This window comes from Macrotis lagotis, chromosome 7 (genome assembly GCF_037893015.1).
Source record: "Macrotis lagotis isolate mMagLag1 chromosome 7, bilby.v1.9.chrom.fasta, whole genome shotgun sequence".
Classification (NCBI taxonomy): Eukaryota; Metazoa; Chordata; class Mammalia; order Peramelemorphia; family Peramelidae; genus Macrotis; species Macrotis lagotis.
Window position 1 is genome coordinate 211602964 of NC_133664.1, and position 16087 is coordinate 211619050.

The 16087-nt window shown below is 37.3% G+C and overlaps 2 protein-coding genes across 10 annotated transcripts in view; one reads left to right on the forward strand and one right to left on the reverse strand.

Moving 5' to 3' along the window:
- PPHLN1 (periphilin 1) overlaps nt 1–2029 on the reverse strand; it is a 199037-nt gene extending 197008 nt beyond the window's left edge. For 2 of the 6 annotated variants that reach the window (XR_012470211.1, XM_074194718.1), the window contains exon 1: nt 1881–2029. The gene's annotated coding sequence lies outside the window, so the exon portion shown is untranslated. The remainder of the gene's footprint in view (nt 1–1880) is intronic. The other 4 variants (XM_074194717.1, XM_074194716.1, XM_074194721.1 and 1 more) reach the window with 3 other exon arrangements.
- A 45-nt stretch (nt 2030–2074) lies between these two features.
- Nucleotides 2075–16087, forward strand: part of ZCRB1 (zinc finger CCHC-type and RNA binding motif containing 1) — a 42867-nt gene continuing 28854 nt past the window's right edge. Inside the window, exon 1 of one of the 4 annotated variants that reach the window (XM_074194723.1) lies at nt 2075–2256. The gene's annotated coding sequence lies outside the window, so the exon portion shown is untranslated. The remainder of the gene's footprint in view (nt 2257–16087) is intronic. The other 3 variants (XM_074194722.1, XM_074194726.1, XM_074194725.1) reach the window with 3 other exon arrangements.

Sequence of the window (16087 nt, forward strand, 5' to 3'; positions counted from 1 at the left end):
TAGTATAGAAAATTCGAAAGACTTAGGAACTGTGATCAGTCAAATGACCAACAACCATTTCAAAAGTCTAATGAAAGATTCTACCTCCTCCTGATAGAGATGTATACATTTGTGTGTGTGTGTGTGTGTGTGTGTGTGTATTTCTTTTTCAGTCATTTCTGACTTTTCATGACCATACTAGGGTTTTCTTGGCAAAGATATTGGAGTGGTTTGCCATTATCTTCTCCAGCTCATTTTATTAATGAAGTCACTAAGGCAAACAAGGTTTGTCTGAGGCCTCATTTGAATTCAGGTCTTCCTGACTTCAGACCCTGTGTTCTATCCTTGGCATCACCCAGGTACCTATATGGGAAATTACACAATGCTTTAAATAATTCTCAAGCTGTTCACTAAGGAAAACATCTTTTAACATTAACCAGTGATAATATGTGATTGCAAATCACTTAACAGCACTATCTCAAAAGAATCAACTGCTTAACAAAGGCAACAGCAACAACAAAAAAAATCTGGTCTACCTGAGCCTCAAATTTTTTCCTCTGCAAAATCTGACAGCTCAGTGAATAGACCCTTAGACTTTGGGTGACAAAGATGTGAGATCAAATTCAGTTATCACACTTCCTAGTTTCGTCATCCTGAATATAACATTTAACTTCTGCTTGCCTCAGTTTCCTCAACTGTAAGATAGGAATAATATGAGAATTTACCTCATAGGATTGTAGTAAGGATTAAATGAAATATTTGTAAAAGCATATGGCACAAAAGGGAAAAGATCCACTTGTACAAAAAATATTTATAGCAGCTTTTTTTGTAGTGGCAAAGAATTGGAAACTGAGGGAATGCCCAAACAAATTGCAGTATATGAATGTGATGGGATGCTATTGTGCTATAAGAAATAATGAGCAGGTAGAATTTAGGAAAAATCTGGAAAGACTTAAATGAAGTTATGCTGAATGAGCAGAACCAGGAGAACATTGTACAGATTAACAGCAAGAGCTCCATTTAGCTCTTTTCAGCATATAATGATCAAAGACAATTCTGAAAGACTTGTGATGGAAAATGCTATCCACATTCAGACAAAGAACTATGGAATCTGAATGTAGACCAAACTTTACTATTTTCACTTTTTTTTTTTTTAGGTTTTTGACAAGGCAAATGGGGTTAAGTGGCTTGCCCAAGGCCACACAGCTAGGTAATTATTAAGTGTCTGAGACCACATTTGAACCCAGGTACTCCTGACTCCAAGTGCTTTATCCACTATGACACCTAGCCGCCCCTATTTTCACTTTAAAAAAAAAAATCTGTCTATATATTTTTTTTATTTCTCATTTTTTCCTTTCTGTTCGATTCTCCTTTCACAATATGAAATATGAAAAAAATGTTTAACATAACTGTATATGTATAACCACTATCGGATTATTCTCTGTCATAAGGAGGTGCAAAGAAAGGGAGAAAAATATGGAATAAAAATACTGAAAACTATCTTTCCAAGTAATTGGAAAAAATAAAATTAAAAAGAAAAAAAGAAAAAAGTAGATGACATATATATAGGGGCTTATTCAAATGTCTATTTCCTCCCCACTTGTAAAATGAGAACTTTGTAGGAGTCCCGTTCGAACGTAATATAATAGATTTCGTGTCAGCTATTCTCCCTCCGAGTTTGTTGATAGGTTGTTCCCATTAGTTTTGCTTTTGGGGGGGAGGGGTTTTTTCCAGGGGAAGAGGAAATCCCCCACCGGGGCAGGACCAAAGCTTGAGGCCCCACACAGGCCTCCCTTACGCCTAAGCTCCCCAGGGGTATTCATGGTTTAGGCAATTATGAGATTGTTCCCCGCATACAGGTCTAACAGCTTATCTCAGAACCTGTGTAGAACAAGACTCACCGCCACAATTGTTGTCTGGGGGAACCCTCCCCACGAACACTGCCGCTTCCTCCAAAAGCAGAGAACCTTCGCCGCCCTCCGACTCACAGGAAACCGTAAAACTAGCCCGCACTCCGCCGTTTCTTCTGAAGTATCATATCCGGCGCGCGAGCGATGATGTAGCACACCCCTGATCCTCTCCGGACCTGAACGCGTGAGTGCGGTCTCCTTGCGTCATCAAAAAGCGACGGGAGTACAAAAGGAAAGAAAAAGGACCGGCTGCTTTTTTGTATTTAAGAAACCTGGCCTGGTGATGTTGGGACGGCTGTTTGAGCTAAGAAGGTAAAGTCGGGGAAACTCCAAGGATTTTTATAGTGCATTGTTCTGTGAGCGAAAGGTAAACACTGCTTTCTTTGAGTTACTTCTGTTTTTCATCCCCAACCTTGCTAGATCAAGTTTTTCCCCACTTGCCTTCATCAGGATTTTCAGCAAACATTTTTAAATACCTGCTGCGTCCAATGCAATGTCTTGAACGCAGACGAGCCGGATGAAAAACTATAAAAGGCACCTCTAATAATGCTTTGCAGTCAGGTTAAGAATGCAAACTTGTTTACCGCCTCTTCTTTGGTCTTCTCATGTCATAATTTGTCATCAATCAGTGGAACAACTATGGATTCCGGGAAGAATAATATACCTTTGCAAGATGTCCCACTCTTCCTAAATTAAAGTTATGGATTTAATTGTAGTCTCATTTCACGGGGGTCACTGGATACTTTCCTGTGTAATGCTGCTGTATAAATGCCTGAGATTTTTCTTAATTCCAAACCTAATAAAACTATGAAATATGGCATTTGCAATAAATAATAATAGCTAACGTTTATATGGAGCTTATCTATATGCCAGTCACTATGCTAAGCCCATCACAGTGATCTAATTTGATTCTCACAATAGCCCTGGGAGAGAGGTGCTCTTGTTATTCCCATCATTAGATGAGGAAACTGAGGCATAAGGCTTAAGTGATTTGATTAGAGTCAAAGTATGTTTTCAAACAAAAGAAAGAATTCTTGCATATTCACAACTGAAGGGGAGAGGAAATATCTTGAACTTTTTGAAATTCTCCAGGATGATTGCATCACTATTGGAAATGCTGTGAGGAACCAAGGCAGTTATTTTGTAATTTAAAGTTTTGGCAAGTTGCCTAGGACAATAAGAAGACCCTTTAAAATACACATAATAAGTATATATCTGAGGTAAGACTTGAACTGAGTGTTTGAGCTTCTGAATCTCAATTCACCACAGTAGGCTTAAGACTCTATTCTTAATTTTTAACAGTTCTTAAATCTAGTGTTTGCTTTTCTATCAAACACAGGTATTGATATTATTCTCTTATCTTGGTTTTGTTTGATGGAATCTCAGTGTCAAAGAGTTATTTGTTTCTATTTGTCCAATTTTAGTTTTTAAGACTTCCTTCATTTAGCTTTTTTGTTTCCCTTTCCATTTGCTTAATTTTAATTTCTAGATGGTCCATTTTATTTTTAAAATTATTGTTTCCTTTAGTTAACTTTCATGTTTCTCCTGTATAACTCATTTCTTTTCTCCGTTTTTTTTTCTTCTTCCTCTCTTCTTTGGTGATTGCAATCCTTTTTGAGCTCTTCCAAAAGGTCTCTGAAACTGAGACCAGTTCATCAACCCATGGGAAGCTTCACATGTTGAAATTTTGTTACTGCTTTTCTTTTCTGAGATGGTTATTTATGGGTTTTTAGCAACCCATATCAGAATAATAGCTGTTAATGGTTAGCCCTTTTTGGGGTTTGGTTTTTTTTTTTTTTGGTCACTTTGTCAGTTGAACCTCTCTTCCTATGGTATAGAGTGTATAATCCCTAGTTTTTTTGTTTGGTTGTTTTTGGTTTTTTTTTTTTTTGCTAGGGGACTAAGGGTTCTTTTCCCTGGTTTTCTGCTCTGGGGTTTCTGATGTTTCTGGTTTGCTCCCTGCACAAGGGTAGCTCTAATGCTACACCAGCATCCATCCCTGGGCTCAAAACCTTGCTCTCTGAGCTAGGGTTGGAACCCTAACTGTGTTTAAAATCCTCTTACTGACTTCTCAACTCTCCCGCCTTCACTGAACTATACTCCCATTTAACACAGGCAACAGAACTTTTCCTGAAGTTCCTCCAAGATCTCACTATGGGTTCTATCACCTTAGGATCTATTTAGTGACTACATTGTTTCTGGGGGGAAAACTCTGAGAGATTCCTTTCTTCCAGTCATCATGTCAGCCCCACCCTGGAAGTCCCTACTCTTGGGTTTTAAAACTATCCATTGATTTTTCTCAAGTTATCTTTCCTGAAGGCATTCTGGAGAAATAAATTAGGAGACAAAAGGGAAAGCTATCTAACTCAGGAATATTCAAATAGTCCCAGAAAATGTTAGAGCAGTAAATATATGCCCCCTTTAAACTTTAAACTAAGTTGAAGGGGCAAAGATAGAGACAATGAGTTATAAAGATGAGGTTCTGGGCAGCTAGGTGGCACAGTGGATAGACTACCTTGGAGTCAGGAGGCCCTGAGTTCAAATGCGGCCTCAGACACTTAATAATTGCCTGGCTGTGTCACCTTGCGCAATTCACTTAACCCCATTACCTTAAATAAATAAAATTTTTAAAAGATGAGGTTCATTCAGGTGTTTTTGAATCATTCAGTACTTTTTAAGGATTCTTAGAATTTGAGTAGCTTAACTATAGAAAGCTAACATTAAACTTAGAACCAGAATATAGATAGATTCAGTAACTTGTTCCCAACACTGGAGTGGAAGATTTTTCAGATTTGTGCTAGATGGTCAAAAATAAGTTAGAATTAAGTTTCTTACCAAAGTAATCAAGATATAACCAGAAAGAGTAGTCAAAAAAACAAGAGGCTGTTCCTCTCCCACTTCCTGCCTGGGAGGTATCAAACTTCATAACTGAGGCCCTGAGGGAATAGAACCTGAAAGACTTCTGCCAATCCAAGGTTAAGGGTCTGTGGCCCTTTATAAAAGAGGACTATAAGTACATAGACAAGCCTGACATTGTAGTTCAGAGAGACTGCAGCTGCCCTTTGAAGAGTGAGTATAATGGATAAATAATAATAATAATGTTTGTCCTTCATTTTCAAAGAAGACCACAACATCAGGGAGGTGATGCCATGACAAGTTCATAAATTGAATTTGAGTAAGGTGGGGCTGTGCTAAGTCACCAGCCTCATTTTCTCCTCCAGAGCCATCTGGGTCCAATGGCCATATATGAATCTGGATGACTGGAGGTGACCCTGGATTCCAGGCAATCAAGATTAAATGCCTTGCTCAAGGTCACATAACTAGGAAGAGTCAAGTGTCAGGCTGGATTTGATCTCCTGTCTCCAACATCCAACCAATCAGCCAACCTAGCAGTAGGACAACCAATTTATTAACAATGCCACACCCCTGGCTAACTTCATGAATACTGTCTAAAGAGAAAAAAAGGTAACAAAATCTTATATGGCCAGAGTTGTGACTTTCCTTAGCTATATATTTTCCCTTCACATCAATACTATTCTACTTAAAGTTTTTTACAAACACACTTGACACAAAACTTGTATCAGCAGTTTATTGTAGCAAGAACTTAGAGAACTCCTATGATTCTGGCCAGAAGCATGCTCCACTTCTCAAAGGGGAGGGATCAGAGCACTGGGTACAGAAATGAGAAGGCTTTTATGAGATTAGTATGATATAATTTCTTCAGTTCCTTGCTTCTAAGGGTTAGACTGGTCTAATTCTTTTTTGGATTACAGTCTTCCTTAATATATTCCTTTCTCTCCTTCATGTACCCCATATTATATAAATGAAGCTTAATTTTATGAGGGACATGCAAAGAAATATCTATAAACCTTATTAAGTGGGCACAGTTCTTTCTTAGGTCATTGCTAAATTAAGACCAGCTCCTCCTTTTTGCTGTCTTTGTTCGTTCTAACTATGCAAACTTAAATTCCTTTATTTGATCTTGTCTGGTCCTGATTGAATGTTTCTCCAAGTAGTTGTGAAAAGTTAACTCTTACATCACCTTGACCTTGTCTGGTTTATGAATAGATGATTCTCACCAAACTGTTGTGGGAACTCAACCCATTCATTACTTACACCATCTTGACTTTGAGTTATGATTAGATATGCAGCTGTGTAAACTTAGCTTATTGATGCTTACAAGTTTATGAACATTTCCCCTCCAAAAGACTCTGAAATGTATTTATGGGAGAGTGTGTTCTGGAGTTGGGGGCATGTATATTGGAATGGACAGGAAATTCTTGCCATGTCTTTATGCCATTGCTAAGAGCTGCCGACAAACTGTTGGAAGTAGAATACACTGATGGTAACTTGTAAGTAACTTGTAGCCAAAGGAGAAGGCACACACTGTTGATTACCTCTGAAACCTAAAATAGTAATTACCCCTTGGAAATCCAGTCTTGGAATTTGTGTGCATTTTGGAGGAGCAAGTACAGAAAAGGATACTACATGTAGAAGTCATTTAAAATTCTCCATCTACTTTTAAACCTGTGTCATGATTCAGTTCTTCTATTTCAATTTTTTAGTCTTTGGGTAGCAATCTTAAAAATCAGGTTAAATATTTACAGACTTTATTTAAAAAAATTTTAGCACCTTCAGTCATTAGCACAGTTAATCATCTCACTCTCAAGAGTGTATTGTATTTCATCACAAGACTTATGCTTTGTCATAAGATAGAACACAGTTCTTATGATTTTCTCTGTTGATTTTCTTTACAATGTTGTTATTATTGCATAAATTGAATCAGTTCATACTATTATTCCCAGGCTTTTCTGAAACTGTCTCTTGATCATTTCATTCAGCTCTAATATTCCTTTACATTCATCTACCATAATTGCTCATCAAGACCCAGTTGATCAGCCCTCCCCATTTTTGCAATCTTTGCCACAATAAAATTAAGTACTATAAATATCTTTGCATATATGGTTTGTTTTCCTATTCTTTAATCTGTTTGGGGGAATAAGCCTTTAATTAACTATTATAACAATATCATTAGGCTGAAGTTTAGTGATTTTTTTTAAAGTATAGTTTCAAATTGTTTCACAGACTAATGTTTCATTTGTCAACTCTACCAAAGTGTATAAATGTGTTATATTTATGCAGTTGCTTTGACAGTTATTTTGTTATCTTTGTCAAAGATATGAATATGGAGTAGAAACTCAGACTTGTTTTTATTTGCATTTCTCTAATTATTAATGATTTGGAGCATTTTTTTTCATTTCTCTGTTGATAGTTTGGATTTCTTCCTTTGATAATAGCCTCCTTAACATCTTTTAAGCTTTGATCATTTTTCTATTGGGAAATAGATCCAGGGTGGTGTAAGAAAGGAACCTATACTCAGAAGTGACTTTCCTGGATAGTATGTGGAAAAAAGGAAAAAACTGAAAAACCAAAAACATCTCTGTGTCTCAGATGTCAGGTGAGAAGCAGGAAGACTGTAATTCTGCCTCTTCTCTGTTGATGCAGAAGTTATAGCAATATTGCTCATTATCCAAAACCAAATCACAAACTTGTACAGAGAAGCAACAGGGAGACCTAAGTCTGATAATAATCAGACCACTTTTGGAGCACTAAAACCTTACAATTCCCTAACATATCCCCTGAGGTCCTGAAATAACATGATACTCAGTATACCTGTACTGATTAAAAAGGTTCAAAAGACATAGTTTCTAGGTAATCTCATCATTTTATTAACAAGACCAACATGAGGTCACTCTAAGCTCATTGAATTTTTTTTTTTTAGATTTTTGCAAGGCAAACAGGGATAAGTGGCTTGCCCAGGGCCACACAGCTAGGTAATTATTAAGTATCTGAGACCGGATTTGAACCCAGGTACTCCTGACTCCAAGGCCAGTGCTTTATCCACTACGCTGCCTAGCTGCCCCTCAGCTCACTGAATTTTGAAGGATATATAAAATGTGAATCCTCCTCTGTGATGGTCTTAAGTCAAAGAGAAAGATGGTCAGATTCCCATTCTTTTGTTAATAACATGTTGGCCTTATTAATAATATTTCACCATCTCAGTGAGGACCTGTAAGTTTTCAGTGCTTACAAGATACTGTGCTCCGTCGGAAGGTCTGGTCATTGCCCACCTGAGCTTTACTCTGGTACTTACTCAGATAGGGCCACAGATCCTTTGAGAGCATGACTGCTCTTCTCCACCTTGAACTGTAACTGAGAAATGGGTAATGACAACAAAACTACCAAATGATACCCAGCACTGCTCCTAGTGCTAGTACAGGGATTCTTTGGAATCTTTCTTCTCAAGTGTTCAGCACTCTTATTGTCAGTAGATGCCAGTGGCAATCATGCCACTTCACCTCACAGCACTCCCAGCCAACGTTCACCTTAAGACCTTAATACTTCTCTTTGTGTCTTCCTGAGTTGCCCTAGACTAGAAAAATTATTCACCATGACTTTTTCTTAACTTTCCAACTCAGAATTCGGTTGGGCATGTATTTTAAGGTGTATTGGGAGAGCTCAGGGGAAAAAAAATGTGGCCTTCATGCCACCATCTGTCCAAATGAAGAAGACTTCAAAAGGAAAGTACTATAAAGTTAGAGCCTATGATTGGGATGTGGGAGAGACAAAGAAAAGAAACACTGGTGAATGGAAATTATTTGTGTCATACATAGTACACTACTGCTAAGGATACTCCTTTTCCTTGTCTCTTTTCTACATTAAAGGGGATAAGGAACAAAGAAATGAGAAATGTAAGAGAATAAGAAGGTAAAGTCAGGATAGAAGGAAGGGGGAAAGATAAATTTTTAAGGTTTTTGCACAAATTCTTTGAAACTAAAGTGAGAAGGGAAACATTAAGTGGGAGAAAACTTTGCATCAAGTTTCTCTGACAAAATGACATTTTCACTGTATAGAAAGAATGAATTCAAATTTAAAAGAATGAGTCATTCCTCAACTGATAGTCAAAGGATACTTGATTGGTTGATTGTTGTGTTTCATTCTAGAGGAGAATCAAAAGACATCACTGTGTTAAAATCAAATTGTAATGTATTTGACTGTGACTGATCAGACTAATACAAACTTGGAATGAGCTATCAAAGTTTGGGCACAAATAGTTCATGTGAACTAAACTTAGACATCTCACATTTCCTTTGAGCTACTTCAATTCTGCTTTGCTCGGGGAGCACCTGCTTTGCACCTGGGTGGTCTCCCATATTGCATTATCAGTTCCAAAATTCTTGAGAGATCTTGAGAGCATCCTTGTATCACTTTTTCTAATCTTCCTTTGAGCTTGCCATGTTTGAGTCTCCATAAAATAGTCTTTTCTGGCAAGCATACATTTAACATTCGAACAACATGACCATCCCTTCATAGTTGTGTTCTCTGTAGTAATGTTTGAAAGCTTGACAGTTTAGTTCAAGAAAGGTCCTCAGTGTCTGGTATATCCTGCCAGGTAATCTTCAGAATCTTCCTAAGACAATTTAAATGGAAGTGATTCAGTTTCCTGGCATGGCACTGGTAGACTGTCCAGTTTTCACAGGCATACAACAATGAAATCAGTACACAGGTTCTGTAGACTTTAAGTTTTGTGGCAATCTAATACCTATTTTTTCTGCACTTTTCCTTTGAATCCTTCCAAACACTGAGCTAACTCTAGTAATGTGCACATCGACTTCTTTATCAATGAGTACATCCCTGTAAAGTATGCTGCCAACATATGTAAATATTAACAGTATTCAAAACTTTACCATGTGCTGTAACTGATGGTTTTGTGAATGCTTGGTATGGCAGTTGGAGCACCTGTGTTTCTGGGTGTTAATTTGTAAGGTCGAAATTAGAACAAGTAGCAACCTGTGCTTTATTGTATCTGCTTCAGAGGCTGCATTCATTTCATAGTCATCTGCAAGTGGAAAATCATGCACCAATACTACTTTAGTTTTGGTTTGTAGCCTTTTCAAGTTGAAGAATTTGCCATCAGTGTGGTAACTGACCTTGATGCCATGTCCATCTGAGCGGAAGTAGACCTTGATGCCATGTTCATCCTCTATGAAGGCATTTGATAATAGGCTGAAAATATGCATGGGAGTAAGCACACAGCTTTGCTTGACTCCATTGGTGACCAGCATTATCTATTATCCAGAAATCAGGCAAACATGCTGTCATTAAATTGACATTCATGATGAACTTTTCTAGGTGTTTGATTATGAGTTTTGGTTTCAATTCACTGTTACAAAATGACATGTTCACAACAACAAAACTAAAAAGTATATTTAATAAAGTGATTATAAATCAGTTTTATAGTAAAAGTAACCAATAAGTTCTAATATAATAAAAAGAAAAGCAAAGCCTGCATAAACATGAATATTAAGGGGAAAACATCACCGATTCAAGGGAGCTTCAACATCTGAATCAATAATGGCAGGGGAGTTCCGGAGTACAGCCTCCAGAGTCCTAATCCGGAAGGTCCCAGGCAGAGCATCCTTTCCATAGGTGAGACTCTAATTAGGCTATGGTCTAATTAGATCTTATATAGCTTGAGAACAAAGCTTCTTGCAAATTTTTTGTGGAACAAAACCAAATTTTCCAGGTTTCTGAGGAGGGAACCACCCTTTCCCAAACCCCAAGAATTATGATGTTTAAATTAAGGAATGGCTAGTTCCTGAAGAGATAGGCAATGTTAAACAAGTATGGCCTTGAGAGTCTGGCCAGGACCAGTCAAGGACATTCAGCAGTGTTTTTAAATACTCAAGCTGTTTTAAATATATGCATAAAATCAATCCTGCTTATCTCCCTTCCCTGTACATCGGGGGTGAATTGGGGGTCAGTAATTCTCTGTATACTAGAGGTAAATCAAGGGTCACTAACTGTGTGTAGCTAAAATATAGGGCCTTACCATGAAAAATCTTATATGTATAAACCATATACTGGGCAACCAAATTTTGACATAATTTTTCATAAGTCCTAATAAAAGTACCAAAGGTTGGTCAAATCTACAGATATTGCTTACAGTCCTCTTCTGTTCCTGTCATTTCTTCTGGAGTTGTCAGGCAGCAAACACCATATTAATTCTCAACACTATCTGAAGTTACACTGGCTCCCAAGTAGATGCCCATCTTTCAGGGGAAGGATAAGCCTCTTAAGGAAGATTCTGACAAGAATCTCTCCAAGCAATTACTAAAAGAGAAGCTCCTCTGTGATTGTCATAGGACAATCTATTCCCTTTAAATTTATAGAGACTGACAAATGAAGCATCCTCATATCATATAATTTGGAAAATTTCAGTCAACTTTTGTATAATCAATGGATCTCCCCACCTTGTATATCTCAGCTAGAATAGAATCAGCAGGGTGCTTTGCCACAGGAAAAAGCCTAAAGACTTATAAAAACTTCTTGGTTGGAAATTCAGCAGAGGGAATGGACTTTGAGGTATAATCAGTCAGAGACTTCAGCACTGATTGATGTTAGTCCATTGTAAACGTTATGGAAGTGTTCAGCCCATCTCTTTAGGATCATGTCCCTCACACTAAGCAATGTGGCTCCATCAGCAGTGAGTAGTTGAGATGGCCCATAAATAATCTTCAAGTCATCATAAAAGTGATTTGGATTGTTACTGTGCGCATAAAACTAAATTTCATCTGCCTTACTGAGCCAAGAATGCTACATCTCTCCTAATTTTGCTTACACTTTGCTTTTGATGAAATTAAATGATGCTTTCTTGGAGATAGATAAACTATCCTACTGGTAAGCCCTGTGGAATTCTTGGTTTTCATTTAGCAATTTATGTATTTCCCCACCATTTTCATCAAAGAAGTTTTTATGTTTGCAAATGTTCTGACCCTAATTTGCAAATAAAGTGCCATACACCAAATCTCTGTAAACTGTCCACTCTTTTTCTGCTCCACTGTTATCAGTCGTGTTGGCTCAAAATTAGCCACAAACTGTTCCTGTTCCAAGAAGCACTCTAGGGACAGCTAGGTGGCACAGTGGATAGAGCACAGGACCTAAGTTCAACCTCAGACACTTAATAATTACCTAGCTGTGTAACCTTGGGCAAGTCACTTAACCCCATTGCCTTAAAAAAAAAGATTCTTCTATTCTTCAAAGAAGCACTCTAATCTCTTGACATTAATTCTTCTGGTAGTCATTTTGCCTTGGGGCCACCATGTCAGGTGAATACAAATATTTAGATCAGTCCAGCCCTCTGTACCACACATTGCCTTCACCACTCTCATATCCTGTCTACCTCATCTCCTTACAATTACATAGCCAGTGTTTTCTATGAGAGTGCATTCATGAAGTTTTATAGTGTTTAGGTAATTGGAAAACCATGTCCATGAGGAGAAGATCATGAGATGCACAAGTCTTCAGTAGTGAGTGACCATTGCTGTTACTGTTTTCATTTTCCATTCCTCCCAGTGACTCCCTATCATGTGTGGTAGTGTGACTCTACTAGCTTAATGTCACCCAGAATTATAAGCTTGACTTCTTTTGGCACATTGATGATAAGGACCTCCAGGAATTCATAAAATTTTTCTTTTCTTCATTGGGGTTCATTATGATGAAAGCATATGCACTGATGATGATGGTGTTACATTTTCCTACATGTAGCAATCACATTGTCATGAACCTGTTCATTCCTTTTATTAAGCAAACAAACTTGTTATCTAGGTTAGTTGGGGTTTTTTTAGGTTTTTGCAAGGCAAATGGGGTTAAGTGGCTTGCCCAAGGCCACACAGCTAGGTAATTGTTAAGTGTCTGAGACCAGATTTGAACCCAGGTGCTCCTGACTCCAGGGCCGGTGCTTTATCCACTATGCCACCTAGCTGCCCCTAGATTAGTTTTGATCCCAGAACCTAAGCAGCTTCACAATATTCCTCTTCGCTATGGCCACTCCAGAAAAATGTGTATCCAGCTACTCTGACTTCAGTAAATTGGCCTCATTTGGCGGTCTTGTTTCATGCAGGGCTGCTATTTGGTTGTGACACCTGCTGAGTTCTCTTGCAGAAAGAACTGTTCGTCTTTCAGGTCTATTGGATGTGAAATCATCTTTGAAGAAGTTTTTCTACACTTTTTTTGTGTTTCAACCATATGGTGGGACCCTGTGCATGACTACCTGCACATTAATCATATCAAAGTTGGGTAAGCAGACAATTTTTCTAGTCCCTTTCTCACGCCAGGAAGTGAACAGTCCTATCCTTAAAAGTCTGCTCAGACATCCAGAAAGCTAACAACCCACTGCTGCTTTCAGTGAGGAGATGATCTTACCTGCTGCTTCATCATTTGCCTAGCACCACAGAATTTTGAGAGAGGTAAAAGTAGTAAAATGGTATAAGTGATATCTTTTTAATTTGTGTGTAAAATAGATTTAAGTGAGGTAGTATTGCACAAAGTCCTTGTCCTCACTCTTTTTTGATAGCTCAAGATGCAGTGGAAGACCTTGGAGCCTTCGATATCTAAATAAGCTCTAAGTGCTCCACTGTGCCTGCTTCAGCTGCCTTCATGGTCATTGGAATGAATTTTTCTCATTATACCATTCCACTAAGAGAAATCTTCACATGCTCGGGTTAGACATCCCTCCTCCCAATTCACTGATAGATTTGGAACTCCTTTCAGTTATCCTCAACCTGGTTTAGCCCATCTACCAAAATGGTTTCCCAGGGTATAGCCACTGTGCAGGGTACTGCTTCTTAAAGCCACAGGTTAGAGGTGACTTAGATGGTGGAAATGTGGAAAGCAGTTCTGAAAAAGGGCTTAGCAGCTCATACCAGAGGTACCGGTCTTCCTTGAATACACCTTATACCCCAGTCAAAGAATCCTAACAGAAATCTCAAGGGAATAAAATCTAGCTAGTAATAGCTATATAAAAATACTCCAAATTACTAATAATTAGAGAAATTCAAATTAAAGCAATTTTGAGGTTCTCATCAAATTGATAAAGTGAACAAAAAAAAGGAAAATGACAAATTTTAGATGATCATTAGGAGAATCGACATAGCTATACAAGCTGTGAATTAGTTCGTTTATTTTGGAAAGTATTTAGGACATATCCCCTAAAGGTACTAAATTGTACACATCCTTTGACACAGCAATACCTTTACTAAATCTATGGTCCAAAAATATTAAAAAAAAAAAAGATGAAAGCAGCCCAATGTACAAAAATGTTTTTGGCATCTCTTTTGGTAAAAATAAAAATTGCTTTTGAATTGGGAAATACTTGGAAAATAATGTTTCAAAAATAATGTAATACTGTTCTGTTATAAGAGAAAGTCTCAGAGAACCTTGGAAAGACAAGAAAAAGTGAAGTAACAAAATCAGAAGGGTTTATGCTATCATATGTTATCATAAAAATAAGCAATTTTGAAGGACTATAAGCAACACAGTAATCAATCATGATTCCTAAGGACCAAGGAGGAAAAATGCTACCCCGTTACTAACAGAGAGGTGCTAGATTGTAGATATATTTTTAAACATTGCTAGTATATGAGTTTTATTTGATTATGATTATTATACATTTACAAGGTTTTTGTTTTTCATTTGGAGGATGCTGAGAAATGGGAAGGAGAAAACACTTCATAATTTAAAACAAAAGAAAAGAAACGCAAATAAAACAGAAGGTATTTCAGAAGAAAAAATAACTAGAATAGTTTTGAAAATTACACAGAGAAATGAGGTACCACCTCACACCTCTCAGACTGGCCAATATGACCAGAAAGGTTAATGATCATTGTTGGAAGGATTGTGGGAAATCTGGGACACTATTACACTGTTAGTGAAGCTGTGAACTCATCCAACCTTTCTGGAGAGAAATTTGGAACTACACAACAACCCTTTGATCCAGCAGTACCACTGCTGGGTCTATACCCTGAAGAGATGATTAAAAAAGGGGGGTAAAAACATCACTTGTACAAAAGTATTCATAGCAGCCCTGTTTGTGGTGGCAAAGAATTGGAAATCAAGTAAATGTCCTTCAATTAGAGAATGGCTTAGCAAACTGTGGTATATGTATGTCATGGAATGCTATTGTTCTATTAGAAACCAGAAGGGAAGGGAATTCAGGGAAGCCTGGAGGGATTTGCATGAACTGATGCTGAGTGAGATGAGCAGAACTAGAAAAACACTGTACATCCTAACAGCAACATGGGGGTGATGATCAACCTTGATGGAATCACTCATTCCATCAGTGCAAGAATCAGGGACAATTTGGGGCTGTCTGTGATGAAGAATACCATCTTCATCCAGAGGAAAAAACTGTGGCATTTGCACAAAGACCAAGGACTATTACCTTTAGTTTAGTATTAAAAAAAAAAAAACCTGATATCTTATTGTCTGATCTTGTTATCTCTTATACTTTTTGTTTCTTCCTTAAGGATATGATTTCTCTCTCATCACACTCAATTTGGATCAATGTACAACGTGGAAACAAAGTAAAGACCGATAAATTGCTTTCTGTGAGGAAGGAAGTAAGCTTGGGGGGGAAATTGCAAAACTCAAAACCTTTAATAAAAAAATTACACAGAGAACTTATAATTTTTTGATTATCAATTCTTAATTATAATTGTACTAATAAAGAAAATGATATTTTTTAAAAACAAGTATTAAGCAATGTAGATCATAGAATCATATAGAATCCTTTTTTAATATTCCATGTGGAAAATTTTTTTGATATTTTAAATTTATATTAATTTTTATTTATTTTTTTAATATTTTATTTATTTTACAATTTTTTCTCCGAATCTTACTTCCCTCCCACCACCCCATGGAAAGCAATCTGTCATTCTTTATTTTCTTTCCACGTTGTACATTGTTACAAATTGAGTGTGATGAGAGAGAAATCACATCCTTAAGGAAGAAATAAAAAGTATAAGAGATAAAAAGATTAGACAATAAGATAATGTTTTTTTTCCTAAATTAAAGGGAAAAGTCCTTGAAATTTGTTCAAACTCCATGACTCTTTATCTGGATACAGATGGTATTCTCCATTGCAGACAGTCCAAAATTGTCCCTGTTGCACTGATAGAACAAGCAAGTCCATCAAGGTTGAACATCACCCCCATGTTGCTGTTAGGGTGTACAGTGTTTTTCTGGTTCTTCTCATCTCACTCAGCATCAGTTCATGCAAATCCCTCCAGGTTTCCCTGAATTTCCATCCCTCCTAGTTTCTAATAGAACAATAGCGTTCCATAACATACATATACCAC